Source organism: Pleurodeles waltl, chromosome 11 (genome assembly GCF_031143425.1).
Source record: "Pleurodeles waltl isolate 20211129_DDA chromosome 11, aPleWal1.hap1.20221129, whole genome shotgun sequence".
In the NCBI taxonomy this organism is placed as follows: domain Eukaryota; kingdom Metazoa; phylum Chordata; class Amphibia; order Caudata; family Salamandridae; genus Pleurodeles; species Pleurodeles waltl.
In genome coordinates this window covers 534,083,482-534,104,128 of record NC_090450.1, presented here as the reverse complement: position 1 = coordinate 534,104,128, position 20,647 = coordinate 534,083,482, and the positions used below count along the sequence as shown (strand labels likewise).

The following is a 20,647-nucleotide window of genomic DNA, read 5'->3' as shown; positions in this document are numbered from 1 at the left end:
CTAAATTGGTATGGGATATTTCTTGTGTTGTGTTTTCACTTTATTAGTGTTTGCTACATAAATACTTTACACATTGCCTCTAAGTAAAGACTGACTTTTCTGTGCAAGCTAGTAGAGGGTTGACCCCAGGTTAATTTGGGGTTTGCTTGTGTCTCATCCTGAAAAGGTTTGTGGTTGCTGTTTGAATAGGTTTTCGTACCCCTAAACCAGTTCCTTACTAGACAGGACTGTGTTCTCTTTGAACTTTAAATAGGGTGTTGGGCATTTCAGGTATGATTCACAAAGGCTTGTAAAAGTATGTGAAAGATTACTCCTATAGTACTACTTCCTGTACTCATAAATGCTTTTGTGACTCAGACTTATTATGTATGTGGACAAGGATATCAGAGGACTGAAAAGGGTAGAAAAGTGGATCAGATTGACCAGAGTGCGATATCTTGTTATTGCAACAAAAAGTTAAATCAGTGGTGCAAATAAATCAATACCTTTAAGCAAGGCTTCAGAATTCCCAGAAAGAAACTGATGCAAAAGGATCATCATAATATACATTCTTAGAAAGCTTCAGAGCGTGGTGGGCATTTGCACAGTCTTCAAAAGTCTAATAGTTCAAACAACAGTATACAACAACGTATATTTCTGAATTCAACAGAACGCTGAGACATGTACTTCAAGTATGTTTCATTTGATTAAATACTTAACCCTACACATAAATAACACAAGTGTGTGAACCCTACATTGAGGAAATGCCTGCACATGCAGGATCCATAATCTTGCATAGTTCATCTATTTGCTTGACAAGCATCAGAAGCTGGGAGAGGCGCATAATTACTAGGAAGTGTATGTCATGCTGCTGAGTCATAGCAATGACCGGTTAGGAGAAGGCGGGGGAACGAGAGAGAGAGGAAGCGTTGCAGTTTTTTTGTGTTTACTGGCCTTGCACTCTAGTCAAATGGATATCAAATAAGCCAATGTGCTCTCTGTCGACTGCGCTGTAACACCGCGCATGGTTTGCTGCACACGTGAGTACATGTTGCAGATAAATTCTCTTGGATTGTGGTGTTCCTGGTCTGTCAAAGCACATCCCATGTATCTCCAGGAAGGAAACCCAACCCGCATACGACAATGCCATCTGCCAAGGTACGTACCTTAGCGGTTGAAAAACTGACTTACATGTATAACATTCTACAAAATGTGTCAACAAGTGCTCTAGAGTGTAAATTTAGGGATTTTGCATCCTTACTCTTATTCTGAATGTAATTTTCTCTGATCATATGCAATGATCCTGAACAGGAGTGCTAAAAGACCGTAGTTGTAATTGCGTTCTCCTCTCTTCCTGTTAAAAGTCAGCAGTTCTGCTGGTTTACAGCAGTTTCTCCACTGAGTGTGCTTACCACATACCTGCACACGTAGATAAAAGTAAACAGGGGACGACAGCTTCAACACACTGCAGTCTGCCATCAAAAATGGCGGATATACAATTGAAAGGTGTTCGGGGAACTCGCAGATTTCCATTTGCAAAAAATAATGAGCTCCTCATGTTTTAAAGAAGGCTGGCACTTACGCTTGTTCCCAGTGAGGTATTTTAGTCATACACTCTGCGGGATTGTTTCACCGCGGTAAACAACTTAGACTAAAAAAAAAGGTATTTTAACATGGAATCTGCTAAATGCTAGTGAAGCTGCTGCGAACGCGTGAGAGGAGAGGGACAGCATGACGGTAAATTCAGCGTGCGTTTTCGGTGGGCGTAAACTTCACGTTCACCAGCCCTAACCAGCGTGACCGGATCCCACGTGTTTGTCCACAGTTTCTAACTGCTTGGAGAAGCATTTCGAGTTTTGCCATGCTGCCAAGCTTGCAATATTCGGTGACTAAAAATAGGTAACTGTGTTGGTGCTTTTGTGACGCTTTTTTAAAAATTGTTGTGACGCCTAAAACTGCCTCGAATTTGAGTGTTAGCTAATCCCTAGGTGTAATTTGCGCAGCGCCTAAGGATTTTTCAAGGTTTCAAGCCACTGGTGCACTAATATGATGAAACGCAACACCACAAATTGAGCTGTGCATACTGCATGCAATGCTGTCAGTCCTTTGCCCTCATGAGTAACAAGTATTGGCAAAACCAATAGTCTTGCCTAAGAGAGCCACTAGCTTTGGCAATGTTTTGTAGCCATGTTTGTACAGCAGTGTAGATGCTTTGCAGTATGGTTTAAACAAATTTAAATAAACACTATGATGCAAAAAGAGCTAATGCATTTTTTATTTTTCAAAACCTCATCAGCGCTGGATACATCATAGTCCCTTTTAAATTATTTTTAGCCATGCTGCTCAGCAGCCATGATGCTACCCAGCATGGTTAAAAAACATTGCCAATGTCGGCAATGCAAATACTGTACAGAATGAGCAAAAGGCAATGGCAGATCCAATAGTCTCAAAGATGAGACCTAAATTGTCTCTGCCAAAGCTTGTCAGGTCTTGAAAAGCAGCTCCGTGATTCTCAGAAAATCAGTTTCCATGAGTGAAAGAAATAAAATGACACCTGGCAAAAAATCCTTGCACATAAAAAACAATTGCACCTGTGTCCATATCTTAGTGCAAATACATTTGGAAGTAGATAATATCTGCTGTCACAATAAATATCCGTTTAAAAGGAGAAAAGGGTTCTTTGAAGTGCTGTGGCATAGTAAACGTAGCTACAAATGGCAAGAGATTCAACAATAAAACACAGAAGGAGAAAAAATAAAAGCAATGCTTTAGTCACAGCTCGATCATCTACATGGACTTACAACAGTAAGATAAAGTATACTGAGTGCACTGCACTTTTGTATTTCCAGAATTTTTATTCATGAAATTATTAATCTTTACAAATCACATATCATGCCTAGTCCACAACACACTATTCTTTGGGTGTGTTACTGTCCCTGTACATGGTAGTATCCTGAGGGAACAATTCAATTGGGGGAAATATTTCATAGAGAGACAGCTAAAGCATCATGCTTGTTATAGTCAAGTTAATTTTATGAGAAAACATTCAGCCCAGGCATACAGCTTCTTATTTATGTTCCTATCTGCCACTATTGATGCTTTAGTTACTTACACCCACAACTGTACTACTCTATGCTACTCTACTCTAGGCTACTGTACTCTACGCCACACCACTGCACTCTGCGCCACTCTTCGCCACTCTGTTGCATGCCACTCCACTCTATGCAACTCCACGCCACTCTACTCTGCGCCACTCCACTTCACTATATGCCAATCCACTTTACTCTACAACGCTCCACTCCACTCCATACATTGCCACACTACAGCACCCCACTCTAGGCCACTCTACTTTGCGTGACTCCACTCCATGCCACTCCATTTTCTTACGCACCACTCCACTCTATGCCACTATATTTTATGCCACTCTAGTCCATGCCACTACTCTATTCTTCTATTTGCAACTCTATGCCACTCTAATCTACAAGGCTCCATGCCACTCCAGGGCACACTATGCCACTCCACTTATTGCACTCTACTTTATGGCACTCTATGTCATTCCACTACACCTTTCTACTCTACATCACTCTACGCTATGCCACTCCACTCTGCTCTGCACCACTCTACACCACTACACTCTATGCCACTCTAGTCCATGCCACACTATTCCACTCTACCCTATGCCATTCTACTCAATGCCACTGTATTCTATTGCACTTCACACCATTCGCACTCATTCCACTCTACTCCAGTCTACCTCATTCTATTTTATGCCACTCCACTCTACTCTACGCCACTCTACTTCACTCCATGCCACTCTATTGCATGCCACTCCACTGTAAGCTACTCTACGCCACTCCACTTGACAAGACTACACACCACTCCACACCCATTCACTCCATGCCACCCCACACCACTTTAATCAATCAATCAATCAGGGATTTGTAAAGCGCACTACTCACCCGGAAGGTCTCAAGGCGCTGGGGGGAGGGGGGGAGCTACTGGTCGAAAAGCCAGGTCTTAGGGTGTTTCCTGAAAGATAGAGGGTCATCGGTCAGGCGGAGGTGGAGTGGTAGGGAGTTCCAGGTCTTTGCGGCAAGGTAGGAGAATGATCTTCCTCCGGTGGTCGTGCGGCAGATGCGAGGAACGTAGGCGAGGGCGTGGTTGGCGGAGCGAAGGTTGCGGGTTGGGGTGTGAAAGGTGAGTCTGTCATTGAGGTATGTCGGACCCGTGTTGTGGAGGGCCTTGTGTGCGTGGATGAGGATTTTGAAAGTGATCCTCTTCGATTCTGGTAGCCAATGTAGGTCCCTGAGATGAGGTGAGAAGTGGTCGCAGCGTGGAATTTCCAGAATGAGGCGTGCAGATGCGTTCTGGATTCTTTGCAGTTTTGTCTGAAGTTTGTTAGTCCTGCATATAGGGCGTTTCCGTAGTCCAATCGGCTACAGACCAAGGCATGGGTGACGGTCTTCCTGGTTTCGATGGGAATCCACTTGAAGATTCTGCGGAGCAGGCAGAGGGTGTAGTAACAGGAAGAGGAGATGACATTGACCTGCTGAGTCATGCTGAGTGTGGAAGCCAAGATGACGCCCAGGTTGTGAGCGTGGGTGGTGGGTGAGGGTGCGGATCCTAGGGAGGTGGGCCACCAGGAGGCGTTCCAGGCTGAGGGGTTGGTGCCGAAGATGAGTAATTCTGTCTTGTCTGTGTTTAGCCTTAGGTGACTAGCTTCCATCCAGCTGGCTATGGCGTGGAGTCCGTTGTGGAGGTTGTCCTTTGCAGTGGTGGGATCTTTCGTGAGGGAGATGATGAGCTGAGTGTCGTCGGCGTAGGAGACTATGTTGATGTGGTGTGTTCGTGTGATGTTGCAGAGGGGGGCCATGTATACGTTGAAAAGTGTGGGGCTGAGTGAAGATCCTTGAGGGACGCCACAGGCGATATTGGAGGCTTTTGATAGGAACGGCAGGAGGCGAACTCTTTGGGTCCTGTCCTTGAGAAATGACGAGATCCGGTCCAGGGCTTTGTCGTGGATTCCAGCGTTGTGGAGGCGTGTGCAGAGAGTGTGATGGCATACTGTGTCGAAAGCTGCAGAGAGGTCCAGGAGAATGAGTGCTGCTGTTTCTCCTTTGTCTAGCATGGTCCTGATGTCATCTGTTGCAGCAATGAGTGCGGTCTCGGTGCTGTGGTTTTTGCGGAATCCGGATTGGGAGGTGTCAAGTGCCTTGTTGTCTTCTAGGAACCGGGAGGAGGGAGATAGGTCGGTAGTTCTTGGGGTCGTCAGGGTCTGCCTTAGGTTTCTTTAGCAGGGCGTTGACTTCTGCGTGCTTCCATCTCTCTGGGAAGGTGGCTGATTTGAAGGAGCTGTTGACGGTGTGGCAGAGATGGGGGGCGATGATGGTGTTGGCTTTGTTGAAGATGTGGTGTGGACAGGGGTCCGATGGGGATCCAGAGTGGATGGTGGCCATGGTGTTCTCTGTGTCTTCTGTGTTGACCGGGGTCCAGGTGTGGAGGAGGTGGGTGTTTCTTGGAGCGTGGGGTTCGAGGGTGTTTGTAGTTAGCTGGTAGGATTTGGAGTTGAAGCTGTTGTGGATTTTTTCTATCTTTCTATCTTTAGTTCATGTCACTGTGCTCCACGCCACTCTTCTCCACTCAGTGCCACTCTATTCTATGCCACTCTACACCACATCACTCTAATCTACACAACGTCACTCTATGCTACTCTACTCTATGCCACTCCACTCTTTGCCACTTCACTCTACTCCACTGCACCCTATTATATGCCACTCTGCTCTGTCACTCCACTGTACACCACTCTACTCTACACCACTCTCAGATACGCCATTCCATGGCACTCATGCCATTCTACTTAATGACACACCACTCTAGTCCACCTCACTCGATGCTACTCTACTCTTGGCCACGCTACTCTATGCCACTCTTTAATGCCACTCTACTCTACACCACTCCACGCTAATTTGCTTTTCACCACTCCACCCAAATGCAACTCTACTGTATGCCACTCCATGCCACTCTACTAAACCCCACTCTGTTCCACTTTACTCTGAGTCACTCTGCTCTATGCCATTCACGCTACTCCACTCTACTATACGCCACTCTAGTCTACACCTCTCTACTTGACACCACTCTACTCCACACCACTCTACTCTATGCCACACAACTGTGTGCCATTCTGCTCTATTTTACGCCACTGTGCTTCAGTCCACCCCACTCTATGGTACTGTACTCCTTTCCACTCTACTCTACACTACTCTAGTCTATGCAACTCTCTGTTATGCCACTCTAGACCAGTGTACTCTTCCCCACTTCAATTTATGCCACTCTACTCCATGCTACGCCACTCTTTTCTATGACACTCTACTCTTTGTCACACTACTCTATGCCACACTCCACCTTACACCACTTCACAATATTCTATTCTGCTCCATTCTATGCCAATCTACTCTACGCCACTCCACTCTATACCAATCTACCTAGTCTACACCACTTTACCAGCGGCAGATCCTCCGCTATGGCTGAGGAGCGTCGCCACTCTCCCCCCCCCCCCCCTCCAGCAGCAGCTGCAAAATTTGAAAATTAAAATGATAATAAACCATGTTTATTATTGTTTTATTTTTCAAAGGGGCGGGGCTATGGAGGATGACAGGCAGGGAGGGAGAGTAGCCTACACTCTCCTAAGTGTGCATGTGGGCTTGGCTGTCCATCTCAGGACGACCAAACCCACATGCGCACTGAGCTCTCTCTAACCTGAGCTGAGTTGCGTGGTTGAAAACAGCAGGCACAGGCTCTCAGTCTGCCTCGGAGGGCAAAGCCAGGGCACTCAGACCAATTCTGACGCTGCTGTCATGCTGCCAGCAGCATGAGAGCAGTATTAGGATTGGCCCCAGGACAGGCTGGGAGCCTGTGCTTGCAGTGAGTGGACCCAGAACAGCAGCGATGTGACGGCTGTCAGGTACTTTTTTATTTTTATTTCTATTTTTGTTGTCTTTTTGTTTTGTGCCCCCCACTACTTTCCCCCAACAGCCGCCCTTGCACTCTTCGCCACTCCACTCCAGTCAATGTTATTCCACTCTACACCACTCCACTCCACGCCTCTCCACTCCACACCACTCCAATCTATGCCACTCCACTCTACCCCATGCTGCTGTCCAGCATAGCTAAAGACATTGGAAAAGCCAATAGTTCTTACATAGGCAAGACCTACTGGCTTTGCTAATGCTGGTTTATATTCTGTGGTGGTGTACTTACTTACCTACTAAGCTTCAAATGCTTTGTTGTAAAAGCATAGTTCAGAAAGCCCACACATAAAGTCAAACTTTTCTGGACAATTTCAACCGTAGTATGCATTACTCCAGTTTTTGATTCAACAGTCTTCTCTCCATGACTGTGGCTTCCCACTCCATTATAGGAACAGAGGCGTAACAAAACAAGAAGGGCCCCAGCAGGTCAGAAGAGGGGGGAATCCTTCTACCCACTCATACTGCTACTGTCTCATACAGTTCCTACAGAGCACAGCGCATATCCCACTGCCTTCCATGTGTCACCTTCCAAACTGAAGTTTCATAATGGGATTCAAACTCATGACCTGCAGGTTATGCACAGTCCTCAGTTTCAGGAACATTGCTATATAGAGCTATTGTATGACTATTTAGACATACAAACTGCAGATTACCCAAAGATCTGTACAGCAAACAAGTTGTGATCCTGATGTATGTACCAGTAATATAATCTGGAACCTGATGGCTATGCACTGCATCTTGATGCACTGAAATATAGTACTAGTGGAAGCATTTGGCCAACAGATATAGCCAGTGATAAGGCTCTGTGAATTGCTGTATGAAAAGGGAAACAATGTCATGGAACCCAACAAGTTGATTTGTGGACCGGGTCATCCAGAATGGGTTGAAATCAAAAGAGATGGAGTCATGGCAAGGTAATATCATTATGAGCAGAGTCAATGACAGCAAGTATATTGTCTAACAATACACATGCATTATTTGTAAAAAAAAATCCACCCCTATTTAGAAGGAGAAATGTGATAGTAAGCCTGTTCTGCATAACAAATTGTCACAAACAAACTTCATTTTAAGGACCCCCTTTGCAGGCAACTGTATGAGCCCAGAACGTCTCAGAGTATAAAACTTGTAACAAAGTATTTTTCAGTTCGCTTGCTGAAGGGACAATTGTGTAGTCTCTGCTTTCTGGATTGAGTCATAAAATAGTTTAGAGGGTTACTCTGCCAACAGCAAGGCATTGCTTGTTCTACACAGTTGAACGATGTGTATTTTATGTAAAGTAGATCAGTGGGTTAGTGTTATGGTTGCAGAGATCAATTTCTACCCTACAGGACATAATTTACAATTCTAGGTGAGTAAGTCAGTGGGTTATGTGATTTCTCCAAACAAGTACCTGTAATCTGACATGTAACACACCCTTTTACTATTCTAAACTGGTAAAATGTGAGTTGTGTAACACTTACTATTAAGTATCAAAAAAGTTCAGATTGTAAACTCATGGTGGCTCAGTGGTGGAACGTGCATTGTTATGACATCTACCAGTTCCAAACTGAGCTCCATTTCTTAGGTAAGTAAATTAGGAACCATAACCAAATATCACAAATTATTACTCAATGCAATGGGGTAGTATTACCCTTTTAATTTTGCAATAGTACAGTGCCTAGAAACTAGAATCAGGAGGGGCATGGTCTAAAATCCTATATAAGAACAGTATTATGTTCTATATGGACAATTAGTAATGTAATTGAACATACAAAATGACATACCTGACATTCCTACACAATGCACGTAATCTACATATCTAACATATAATAAAGCACTTGATGAAGTCAGAAACATTCAAATCTCCGTTTATCTCTTAGCAATTATAACATGAGAAGCTGCTGTGGCTCCACTCAAGCGTCACTTAATCTAAATATGGGGTGTGAGGATCCAGATATTCTCAGTTTTTCCTCCAACACCTACTACCACCCTAGAAAATACTCAGACACAAACTAAGAAACATTTGCCTGTAAAGAGAGTTTCTTTGCACTCGCACATCCTAGAACAGGCATCGAGGAAGGAGCAGAAGAGATGGACATATGAGAGACACTTTAAACATGTCATGTGTTATAATAAAAGACCCCTCTTCGCAGAGTGGTCGTTATGTATTAGTGTGGGTGTCTTCTTAGGATTAGGTGGCACTTAGAATTTTAGACAGAAGGGAACGATTACAAGTTGAAAGAAAATAGTAAATATTTGTGAGTCTTAGAAGCCCTAACCGTGATGCTAAGAAAATAATTCAGATTCAACAATAACTGCTTAGATAGGTGTTGTTCTGTTTACAAACATCAAAAGTAGGGAGCTTCAAAGCTCTATTGATGCATCTCATTTCTGACTTCTCCAGCATCGCCATCATCTCCTTTCTATAACAACGCTGAAAACGACAATAGCCCTGGCAATGTGCCTCATGATTCTGCTGCAGAATAGTGCAACACCTGCTGCTTTTCCAGGAGTGGATCTGTACAGAGCTCTGTCAATGTTCTGAGGAGCAAATCTGTCTCCTTACTTCTGTCTGAATCTCGAAGCCTGTTTCAGAGTATGAGGGTGCAAAGAATCTCGCTCGTTACAACATGGTACTAAGATTAGAGACAGAGAAAGGATAGTGCAACCAAAAAAGACAGATATACAAGACAGCCTGGGAGACATTGTGATCCACAGTAACGGCCACATATACAAAGCATTTTTCTCATCGCAAATAGGCAGATTCGCAGAATCGTCCTGTTTGCGACTAGAAAAATGCTTTTTGGGATGTTCAAAGCTCAAATTGCGTTTCAGTAACTTGTTACCAAATCGCAATTTAGGTTTTGCCATTTGGTATTAAGAACGGGCGTGTTGAGGAAGTCCCTTCCTAATACTGAATGGGAAAGGTATGTACAAATGTTTTGCAACTAGAAGGTGGTTGCAAAACATTCAAAGTTTACTGCCAGTACAAAGTTAGTTGTAACCCATTCATGTAACCATTCAGTAATCCTTTGAGAATGGTAGAGAAAATATTTTAAAGAGCAGGCAGTGGTCCCACGGACCAAACTTAATCATTTAATTTTTTTCTTTTTAAACGCAGCCCGTTTTCTCCAAGGAACTTTGTACATCACATTTTGCAACTTCCTAATAGCGACTCACTAATATTCCCTAATAGGAAATCGCAAATCTGCGATTTTGTACATCTGGCACCTAATCCCTTATTTAGAGATCTAAAAAATCATGTTGCAGTATGCATCAGAGAACTGCACTACGTAGAATATGGATAAGTAACTCCAGCACTCTGCAGCGTCTTACTGTGATCTTGGGCAACTCATTTAATAGACCACTATTTAATCAGTCATGTAATGCAGCAGTGCGCTGTGGAAGATAACAGCACAGTCTGTGGCTTGAGCTTTTAACTTATATAAACTGAGGGATAGTTATTCAGCACAATCAAACTTATGCATGTTAATTTATTACATTCAACAATATGGTAGTTTTAATATAAATTAAGGCACACAATACCACCAACTTTGGTTCTGTGTGACTATTGTACTTTTTGTAAACATAACACATAGGCCCTCATTACGAGTCTGAAAGTCTTTAGACCGCCAGACTCGCGGTGGTGGTCCCACCGCCGACAGGCTGGCGGTGTGGACCGCCATATAACGGGTGTGGTTTGGCCTGTGCCAAACCGCCACTTTCCTGTTCCTACAGCCAGTATGGTCGGACCGCCGGGCCGGAGATAAGCATCTCGACTGCCGGCGGTATTACGAGTCCCCTTTCCGCTAGGGTTTTCGTGGTGGTGGGTTTTCGTGGTGGTAGCACCACCACGAAAACCCTGGCGGAAAGGCTACCGGTGACAGGAATTGGCATTCCTGTTACCAGCAGACGACTCCCCCACCCTGCACCCTAAATTCAAGAGCCCGCCCGTCCTCCTTCCCTTACAACATTCTCACCCCACTCACCGTAGTAACCCCTCTGCACCTTGTACTTACCCTGACACTCACTCACAACACCCTTACACTTGTGAGCGCCCACACACACACAACCCCCCTCCACCCGAATCCATTCACACACACAACCCCCCCCCCCCCACCCTTTCAGATGGTCACCTTCCCTGGTTGTCCAGGTGGTCGTCTGGGAGGAAACGGGTCCTGGCGCTTGCACCAGCGCCTCGCCAACACAACACCCACATGCTGTTTTTTTAACTGAAATACGGCAGATGGTGTTTTGTTGGCGTGGCAGTGTTGGCAGTGCAACTGCCACTAGACCGCCGACCGCCAGTAGGACTACTGGCGGTTTTCCGCCTGGAAAATGGCGGAAAGACACCAGCAGTCGTAATATGGCAGTCTGAGGACCGTCTTGCTGGAGTTCTTTTGGCGGTCGGCGACCTTCCCAACCAAACTCATAATGAGCACCATAGTTTCTAGACTACCTTTAGACAGTACAATCAACGTCACATATGCCTATGGTTCTTGACACAATAGAAGAACTATAAATAGGCTTCCACCTTATGTGAATATTTCATTCTCTTTGAGAGCACCAATTCACAACTTGTAATTTAGGTTTTGCTACTGTTTCTTCAAAGAGGTTTGAGACCAGAGGGAAATAACTGTTCATAAATTAAGGTGCTCCTTATTGCCATCTTGTCCAAGATGAGGAGCACCGTAATGTTTTATTTACAAAGAGCACGACAGTCCCACAGAGCAAAACCTTTTATACTCAACTTACAATTGAAAAATGAACACTGGGCACACAAGGCAATAGCTCTCTCTGTTCTAGCTAAGGTGGTCAGCAAATATTAAGTAGATGTTCCAGGCTTGCAATATGTCAATTACCTTAAAAGGAATGTTTTCTGAGCCCAGCTCCAAATCTCTTGCTTGGACCGAATGACAGAAGAGCTACATGGTTAACCACTGGGACACTAACTACACACTTTCCTGCATGGTTAATTAGGTTCTTAATTGTGGAATCAGGTAGTATGCCTGTATTCCACGTGGTTATTTCAGGCACACCATGACTGTTATTGTCTTGATAAAAGGATGGAACTCACTATGGCTTACTGAAGGAGTAGTAGCATCCCATGCTCCCACCTCATCTGTTCAATGGTTAAAGCTGTGAAAAGCACCAATGATAAAACCTGTTCACTGCCACCACAGAACTATATCCACACTGTTAGTCACATTCCTGGTTTCTTAAACATGAGTGACATCATCCTTTCAGGAAGGGTTTACCACTATGTTGGAGAGACCAAGAACATACCACTATCTCTGCAAAATATGACGTTTGTAAGCCTTCACTGAGCTGTAGTTCACTGACACCACTACAACTGACATCACTTGGACTACCCCTTTGTGATGCAGTCTGGTCTGCCTACATGAGAGTAGTGATCTCTATGAGTCCAATACACTTGAGCTTGCTTTGGACGGTGTGAGTGTGTGGTATTCTAATTTAATTCTTAGAGCTTTATAGTCAAATTCCCGTTCATTTTCTGGTGAATCTCTGATTCATTATTGTCTGTTTTATTTCACTAATATTTTAAATGTTTTGAAACAATCACACATCTTTTCATGCTATTTTGCTTATTTGCCATTTGCTGATATATGCAGTATCAGTTTTAATGTTTCTCTGGTTCAGCTGATTTTGATAGCATACCCCCCGTAAATATGCCTCCTTTGTGCATACATAGCCAGCAAATTGTTCCCCATTTGTATTTTCTATTGAATTACTCTTTGTTGCTGTCACTTCCAGTTCTCCTTCTCCACATGTCCTTGCAATAATGTTTTCTTCCTTGCATTCTTAAGTGCCTCATTACACAAGACAGACCTGTTCGTATACCTTTACTGGGAGAGGGAAGAATTCCTCACCACCAGTGTGGGCCATACATTTGGCTTATCGGGCCACTAGAAACCCCCCTCCTACACGAGGACAAGTCTTAACAAGACACAACACCAATCACCAGCACGCTACCAGGGATAACTCCAAAGGCTGGTTTTATTTATGGAAATGACAGAAGATTGTCTCTTGTTGTGGGAATAAAGTTGTCAATTGCTCCACTACAGGAAGCAGAGGATGATGCCCAGTTTCATGTAAGCTATGTGATGTTGAAGCTACCAAAATGGCATTCAGTGCTGCTAGTTGGTGCTCTCCTCCTAGTATCCTCAATTATGTAAAACGTTGCAATGCACCACTTAGGGTAGCTGGCCACTCTAGCTGGCACTCCTCTACTGCACTTAACCCAGTGGGTCTGTGGGTGTGTAATAAATTAAACAGGAAAATAATGTAACTGTTAACCTTAATTGCATTAGAGGGACATGCATTGGTTACCTGTTTTCGGAATCCATGCCCTCCATATGGATACATGCGTCTGCCTCCACCACCGCTAATGCAGTATCATACCTATAACAAAATTCAACTCACTGCATTTCTGTCTTTAAAGCTATGTCTGTCTGTAACAGTGATTTCATATTTTAGAAGAGATATCAATGAGGACCCAAATGTTCATCACACAAACACTGACTGTTGATCGAACAGGTGGTATTGGACTTAAGGCCTGGTTTGTAACATTCCAAAATCAGTAACTGAAGGTAATACACCTTTTTTCACAACCACACTGTGTGACTGCTTGCCAATCAGCATTCTCACAATAACTGTGACCATCCTTAGTTGTACGACGCCCTCACCTGCTTTCTTGAATGGTTGTTAATTTAGTGTCATTTGGTGTAATGTTCAAATCACTTACCGAAGGACGTTTTTCCTCTTGCTTCCTTTTTTTTTATTTTTGCCTGACATGAATCGATATATACATATATGGTTGTTTTGGAACACGAGCATAACTGGTAATTTTACTAATAGAATTTCATGGTATACATATATAAACAATACAGACATTTTAAAAAACACTAACTGCTTTATAATTTATCTTATAGTACCACCCCCTTGAAGAAACTGTCTTGGTGGACGGGATCCTGTGCCATTCCCAAATGATTCAAATAAATATTATTTTACCTAGGTCGTATAGCCCTCAAATCAAGAGTGGAGGGAAGAGGAGGTATTTACCAGATTAAGAAAGGGTCATCGCCAACACTGTTGCCCATAGTTACGTTTCCGTCTGCAACTGCCATGCCTGAACCTGCTGGAATATACTGTTTCACAGGGCTGATATCTATAAATCCCATTAAACTCAGAAACTGTGATCAATACATGCTTTCTCTCAACTGCTCTATGTACTATACAGCTGATCTTCGGCCTGTTTGGATTTCTCTGACGACCTAATGGCCCACCTAATTTTCCTTGGCTTTGTGTATGTTGATAACTGAATGCTGGCCAGTGGCCTGAAACATAACACCATAGTATGAGAAATGTGGAGATAATATATGTGGGCTGGGAGCAAAATGTCGTTCTTGTGCCCTGAAATGTCTCCTTTTGTAAGGTCTGAAGGTCATAGCTCAGATTAGAAATCCATTTTTATTTGTATAGTATTTTGGCCACAGAGAGATAGTTTGACTAACAGCTGTATTAGGGATTTTAGGGTATTAGCTGTCCCTTTATTTGCCTTTCTAGTGGTACCTATTCATTTTTCACTTCTGCCTGAGAGTTTGTACAGCGACTACAGGTGGATGTATGTAAACCATCTCTTAAAATCCAAAATTTGGCACCTCTTATTACTTAACTTTAAGCGGACATAACTCAATAAGGCTACCAGATAGGGCGGACACAAATGTATTGGGCCGGGGGTTCGAATGTCTGCATGTAAAAGTATTAGATACACAAGCAACGCAGAAATGCTGCATGAACCCATATCAGATGGCAAAGAGGAAATAGTTAATTGTCCTCTGGGGTGCCTTATAAATACTACTACATTGACTTAGCAACGACCCTGTGTAGCCTACTCAAGCAGTATTTCAAAATGGAAGCTAAAAACAGACCACACGAGAGGGAGAGGGGAAGGTATGTAATGACTGTAAAAATGAAACGTAAGACGCAGAACACTATACATAATCAAAAATAATAGATACAGTACCACTTCACCCTTCTTTCTCACTACAATATTTATTGAGCACACAGTCAGGAAGAATCTAAGGCTACCCAAGCCTAGCATCCTTGGAGGTGCAGAAGATAGACAAGAACAAAGCTACTTTGTTGGTGTACAGCCACACTCTTTTAAATGGAATTCGTAGGATTCTGAAACTAACAAATAAAACTAGAATTACCATAATGCCAAGCGAAAAATGAATACAAACAGGGCCCCATCTGCCCTACTTCCTGAATGCACACTTCAGGCATAAAAGAGTTAAGCTCTTTTTCTAGTGTGGCCCCTCAAGAGTCTCTGCAACGAAAATGTGTATTTAATAAAAAGTACAGCAGAATATACGGCAAGGGCAAGTAGAACTTGGCATAGTCGCAAACAACATTTTTAGAAGAACACTGCTGAGGGGTGAATAAACCACTGCAATGATACACAAACAGGCCCTGCAAGGTGCAGGTGACATGCCTTATATGTAAGCCCAGTTGAAGATGACAAAACACACATACCTGTTATTTCATCACAGGGTATCTAGCAATAGGTGGGTCCCTTGTGCATGTTTAACCTTAGTCTGGGGCATTGCAGAACGTAAACTAGAACTCACCTGGGCCTGGGCACAACCAAGCAGGAATGCATTCTGTAGTAAGTTACCTTACCTAAGCAAATGCTCCCTAAACGTAAAATGGGTAGAACCATCTTGTTTGAAAAAGGAAGACCACAAACGTGCACATCTCCCACTTGAATCCGACAAAATAAGAAATGTGGATGGTCAGTGGTCCACCCAACAGGACATCCGACAGGAAGAGAGAGAGACGGAAAGACACCCAGGTATGTAGGATGAAGTTAAACTCGGTGGTTGTCTGCAGGGAGTAAACGCTCATCAATATTGCCCGTGAGTCAGCCGCTCGCTGCTGGTATCTGTGGTGAACGAAGAAGTGGTAAAATAAACTGCAGCAGCAAGCACTGTGTGAAAATATGTTACCATTGCCGATATTATTGCTAACAAGAATATTAATGAGAAGAATACGGAAATGATCTGAGACTGTGACTGGAAGAGCGAAACATTGTTTAAACTGTATGAATGAAACGTCTAGGGACTCTGTAACTACAGGTCCATCAATAGTTATTAAAACTTATTTGCCATTGCTGCCTTCACTCTGCGACACAATGTTAATGTATCTCCCGGAGAGGGTTTCCTAGTGGGTTTAATTGGTTAACGTTACAATGTTATTAAACAGAACAGCTATACCTACTTTGTATTCGTTTGAATGTCTGAAAACAAAATGTTAAAAAAACGTTCATGATGTACTTAACAGACAGAGGCAATGATCTGAATGCAAGTGAGACCTGAAAAGGCCATTGTGTTTGTTGCCAGACACTGCAAGTCTGTATATGAGAGCTAGCGTCCTAACATAAATGGAGACAGACTGCATGGATGCAAACTCATTTTTATCCAAGGCAAGCTGAAAGATTGTATCTGCAATGCTAACTTACTGTTTTATAATGCTGTGCAAAGTTCCCTTGTTCAGAGTAACATTTCTTGATCTTGAGAATCATCAACATTTCACAAACTATTCTGATATAGCAATAGGATATAACAAGAGTCCTTGGTCTGCAAAAATACTTTACATTCTTTTTTGCAGTCCCACATGCTCACATGGCATTGGGGTTCAGCATACTATTACATACCCCACAGTGATGCATTCATCAGGTGATTACAGATATCTAGTTACCTTAGTTGATGACACCACACCATTGTACTATTGATTATACGCTAACTGCGCATTGTTACAATCCAGCCCAAAGGCAGATAACGCTACATCTGTGCCAGAAACTTACCAATGTCAGTGATCTGCAGTTATGAAAAGGCAACGCACCCTTGATCTCCATGTTCAGCACACAGGAGGGTGTCTCTCCCTTCGTCCCCAGACCACTTTAGCACTTCAATGGTCACAGCCACTCAGAGAAGCGTTTTGCAGCTTGCAGAGTGTTCCGGTCAAGAAGGGTGATGTTTGGGGCTTGGAAGATTGCAGGAGAAGAAGTATGTCAAACATTTGGTTCGTATTGTTCTACTACATCCTACACAATGTAACCGTGGCTAGCCTTCTATATGACCCTTCTCAACATGGTGGCTTTCCAGTGACTGTTGAGTGAAGTTCCGGACTCAAGAAGGAGTTAATCTTTTCCCTGTGATGTCATTTCCTGTTTAGGCAAGCATAAGACACACTCATAAGTGAGGGGTGCACTGCAGTGCATTTGATTCCTTTATTTTACATTGTGTTGATCGCACCCTTGCCGTCCTCTGTTACCTTGATTGTTGCTCTACTTTGTAGCTCGATTCCTTGCCTGCATTTCTAGTTCTGGAAAATCTACCCTGGACTTTTACTCTTTCTCAGCCTTGGTTCAGAATAATTTGGAGTCTTGCACAATCATACCTACATTTATTCATCATCTTGAATCAACATCTACCAAGATTTTCAGGGAAGATTTTTCTGTCCTCTGTGGCTTTTATCTCCTAACTGGGACCCTTTTAAGGAGACATCTGGCACCTTCCACATGAATATTAAGTGCAGGGCGTACCAAGGCTAGTCTAAGGAGTTGATATTTCCTCAGGCAATTAAGAATTAAACGTGATAGACCATAACAGCATCCATCTCTTAAAAGATTAAGGACCACAACTAAGAGAGTTTTTGGATTGCTGATGCTTGTCAGATGTTTCTACAATGCCAGAGGCAAAAACTGCATGCAGAGCTCCACTCCTTCCATTTATGACAGATGCTATGAATACCTTATTCAAAGTACAAAAAATGTCCTCCAGTGAAAAAGAGCAAGTATTGGAAGTTTTTTTACAAACACCTGGCAACTTCTACTGGTGTTTCCTTGTTATATGCCCTATAAGTGATAATAAAAAGATAGATTTGCTTTGAAAAGCTATAAATACATTTTGCAGCAGGAGCACAGGACCTTGCAATAATGCAGGGCATAGGGTATAAAGCTGCTTTTGATCCCCTCTCTACCCATGACAGTCTGCTGATGTGCAGATTCAGATACCTTCTCAACAGGGGTTCTTATTCAAACTGCTACAACTAACCTTCTTTTGACCTGTAGATGCAGTGGTCCATACTCCTATGTCAATGTTAAGGAACCTTTTAATGTAGAAAGTGGGTGGTGCCCTTCTATATTCTCATCCTAGCAGGAGCCCCAGCACCATAATTTTTTTTAGAGTGAAAGGTCCAGGGAGGGAAACGTAGTAGGAGTTCTTTTGCACAAGACATAGCAATATAGGGATCCTGACTATAAGATATGGATGAGCATGGTGCAGATATTGTAATAGGCTAACTTTAGAGAGGGACGACAAGTTGAATGGAAAGGCAATCTGCAAGGCCGCTGAAAAAAACTGACATTTGTACCTAGTGCAGAGACAGATAACAAAACACAATGGAGGGCAAAACAACAATAACACTTCCTCATTAATATAACAGTTCCTGTAGCGATAGGTACATAAATGTACTCTAGTTCTACTGAGTAGGTAGGCAAATATTTAAGTACAGCACCTGGCCTCGAGCTGAGAGATCACACAGTGCTATACCACACAATACAACAAATATTTCTCCCCAAGCGCTAAACTGTCCAGCAAAGGCTTCAGGACAGCAAGGAGGAGATGAGGCTTCAATTTCTGTATCATGCAGTTAAAGTTAGCGGCACTAGGTTCCTCAAGGAAGAGTTTTGTTCCAAAGAGTAGTAAAAACGCGTCTGACCTTAGGGAAGGCAGAAGGCTGTGAGAACTGATCCAATAAACATAACCATTGGTATCCTGTCTATGAGCTCATCAATATCTCAGAGTGTTATGTGTGCACACGTCCCCGGCCTCTGAAAATTGCACGAGGCCCCGGACTGTGATCTGCTTGGGGAGGAGGGGATTGCGGGCCTCCTCTCCTTTGGATATAGCGCCATGTCATAGGGGAAGGAGTCCTTGGGGCCGCGATCGGCTCGCAGAGGGGGGCGACATGCCCCACTCCACTTTCCTAATGACCTTGAGTCCTGGCGGATGGGGTCCCAGGGGGTGCTAATTGGCTCTAAAGGCCCATGCAATCCCTCCAAATAAAAGATATATTTCTGTTGAGCCCTGGGGCCATGGCCTACCCCAGGGCTCATTATTTTTTTTAAATAGCAGCCACTATTTTGTTTTTTTTTGGGTGAAAAAAGCCCCCTAGGAAAATCAGAATGCTCTGTTTTTTTGTTTTTTTAAGTTAAGTCTCACAAGAGTCCCTCAAACCCAGCCATACACATGTGCAAATCGGGTTGTACCTTAATTTCTCCTAAAGTACATAAAATAACAAAAAGCAAGTTTTCTAGACCAAAATCTAGCTTCCTGCAAAGTTGGTGTAATTCTGTTAAGCCGTTTTGGCTGTAGACTTTTTAAAAATAAAGTAAATGTAAAATGCATGGGGAAATTTGGTTTTGGGCCCCCCTTTTTTTCTTGGGCCACGCCTGATGGATCACCCCAAAACTTTTCAAGAAGAAGATGAGGTGGCTAAACATGTTTTTTTGGAAAACTTTGTGAAGATTCGTCAAACGGTGCACATATATAGATATATATAGATATATATATCTAGATATATATAGAGAGATATATATATACACATATATATATATATGCACACACGCACATATATATATATATATATATATATATATATAAACCTAAAGAAATTAAGGCGTAGGAGTTACAAATGTACCTAAAATCTATCGTGGTCACATTTCAAAGCCGTTAATACTCTGGCCAATAATTGGGATATTGTGATCCTCCCTGAGGATAAAGGAGGGAACATCAATCGTCATTTTACCCACTGACATGTATATCAATGAAGCCATGCCACAATTGAACACACCTGAATGCTATGAGAGGATAACATGAGAGGAGTACCTGGAGATGGTTAAGGCGTTCATTATGTTATTTGATTGGAAGGAGCAGGGTCTCTTTGAACAGGAGGAATATGGATACATTTATTGTGAATGGCCCTGGATTCCTATTCTATATTTACTCCCCACAGTAAACAAAGACACAGTGAATCCCCCTGGGAGACCTATAGTATCCTCTGTAGGTAGCTTTTTGGAGAACTGCTCCAGATATATAGATCATTTCATCAAACCTTTCATGTCAAACATGCCTTCGTATGTGAATGACACCAAAGATTTCTTTAAAAAGATTCATGATGTCAGCTGGGAGGAGAATGTTTGGTTGATTGCTTTAGATGTGTCATCATTATACACAAGTATTTGCCATAAGGGTGGTTTACAAGCCAGTAAACACTTTTTTGAGAGCCAGACCTATATATTTGCCAGCACACACTAATATGCTTCTCCTTATGGGACACTTTTGTTTGGAGCATAATGTTTTTATGTCGAACAATATGTTAAATAAACAAACACAAGGAACAGCGATGGACACTTGTTTCACCCTGAGTTACGCCGGTGGGAAGAACAGGTGTCCATCGCTGATGAGACTCAGGAAGTGTTTGAGCATGTGTTGTTGTGGCTACGTTACATCGATGATTTATTTGTAATCTGGGATGGCTCTAGAGAAGAGATTGAATCATTTGTCGAATGT

The 20,647-nt window shown here is 43.0% G+C and overlaps 1 protein-coding gene and 1 long non-coding RNA gene across 3 annotated transcripts in view; one reads left to right on the top strand and one right to left on the bottom strand.

Moving 5' to 3' along the window:
* The window catches only part of LOC138265849 (uncharacterized), a 156,288-nt gene that overhangs the window by 48,990 nt on the left and 86,651 nt on the right, over positions 1 to 20,647 (bottom strand). The window lies entirely within an intron of this gene.
* The window catches only part of ZBTB38 (zinc finger and BTB domain containing 38), a 180,112-nt gene continuing 160,360 nt past the window's right edge, over positions 896 to 20,647 (top strand). The window contains exon 1 of the mRNA XM_069213942.1: positions 896 to 1,137. The gene's annotated coding sequence lies outside the window, so the exon portion shown is untranslated. The remainder of the gene's footprint in view (positions 1,138 to 20,647) is intronic.